Source organism: Suricata suricatta, chromosome 13 (assembly GCF_006229205.1).
Source record: "Suricata suricatta isolate VVHF042 chromosome 13, meerkat_22Aug2017_6uvM2_HiC, whole genome shotgun sequence".
Lineage (NCBI taxonomy): Eukaryota > Metazoa > Chordata > Mammalia > Carnivora > Herpestidae > Suricata > Suricata suricatta.
The window spans coordinates 11,977,774-11,979,302 of record NC_043712.1 but is presented as its reverse complement, the minus strand read 5'-3'; the positions used below and the strand labels follow the sequence as shown (position 1 = coordinate 11,979,302).

The 1,529-nt window shown below is 36.5% G+C and overlaps 2 protein-coding genes across 2 annotated transcripts in view; one reads left to right on the top strand and one right to left on the bottom strand.

Annotated features, from left to right (window-relative positions):
* Positions 1–1,529, bottom strand: part of LOC115275853 (olfactory receptor 1J4-like) — a 97,709-nt gene that overhangs the window by 11,864 nt on the left and 84,316 nt on the right. The window lies entirely within an intron of this gene.
* Positions 1–1,529, top strand: part of LOC115276015 (olfactory receptor 1J4-like) — a 39,615-nt gene that overhangs the window by 1,002 nt on the left and 37,084 nt on the right. The gene's annotated exons all lie outside the window — the stretch shown is intronic.

The following is a 1,529-nucleotide window of genomic DNA, read 5'->3' as shown; positions in this document are numbered from 1 at the left end:
CTCACTTGTGCACACTCCCTCTCTCTCTCTCAAAATAAATAAATGAACTTAAAAAAAAAAGAATTTGGTGGGGTGCCTGGGAGGTTCAGTTGGTTAAGCATCTGACCCTTGATGTCAGCTCAGATCATGACCTCACAGTTTGTGAGTTCAAATCTTTTGTTGGGTTCTGCACTGAGGTGCGGAGCCTGCTTGGGATTCTCTCCTTGTCCCTTTCTCTCTTCCCCTGAGTGTGTGCTCTCTCTCTCGCTCTCTCTCTCTCTCTCTCTCTCTCTCAAAATAAAGAAAACAAGAATTTGGTTATTGACATGTTTAGTTTCTGATATTTATTAGATATCCAAGCAGAAATGTTGGCTAGACAATGGGTGTATAAGTCATAAATTCAGGGGAAAATCTATGCTGGAGAGATACTTCACCTATTGTGTTCCTGTTTCCTTACATACAAAACAGGGATTATAATAAATACTTCAAAAAGCTTGGTCAGGATCAATCAAGATGATGCAGATACTGTTAAGTATTCCATTTTACAAATACAATGAATTTATTCATTTTACATGGATGAATATTTAGATTATTTCTAGTTTGGGGCTTCAAACGTTGTTTTTTATTTTAATGTTTATTTTATTTTTGAGAGAGAGAGACAGAGTGTGAGCTGGGGAAGGGCAGAGAGAGAGAGAGGGAGACACAGAATCCAAAGCAGGCTCCAGGCTCTGAGCTGTCAGCACAGAGCCTGACATGGAGCTTGAACTCAGAAATGTTGACATCATGACCTGAGCTGAGCTAACTCGAGTGGGAGCTAACTGAGCCATCCAGGCACCTCTGGGATTCATAAGTTTAATTCCTGCATTAAACATTTTTATTCATGTCTCTTGTTGCACATGTGCATGTATTTCTCCGGAATATATACCCAAGGATGGAATTAATAAAATGTGTATCTTTACTATCTTATATAACAACAAATCATTTACCAAATTGGTTGTACCAATTAATATTCTCACTAGCAATAAAATTATCTACTGTTCCACCTTTTTTCCTAAGCCTTGATATTTAACTTTTGAATTCTAATTTTTGTTTATCTGGTAGGTGTGCAGTGGGTTCCCAACATGATTCAGTTTGAATTTAAATTTAATTTGAATGAAAGTCAGCATCTTTTCATGTAATTATTGGCCATTTGGATATGTGTGTGTGTGTGTGTGTGTGTGTGTGTGTGTGTGTGTGAAAAGTTTAATTCCTTTACAAAGTTTCCTCCACCACTTTCTTTTCCTTCTTGATTGCCAGGGATCTTTATATATTCTTAATTTGGATGTTTTGTTTGTTTTATGAATTTCAGATATCTTCTACCATTTTGTCTTTCTACTCTATAATGTCTTCTGATAAACAGACATAAACTAGTATTTAACTTTAATACAGTCGAATTTACTATTCTTTTCTTTCATGCTTAGTGCTTTCTGTCTCTGTCTTGTTTAAGAAATAAATATTTTTCTAGGGGTGCCTAGACTGGGTGGCTCAGTCAGTTAAGCATCTGACTTCAG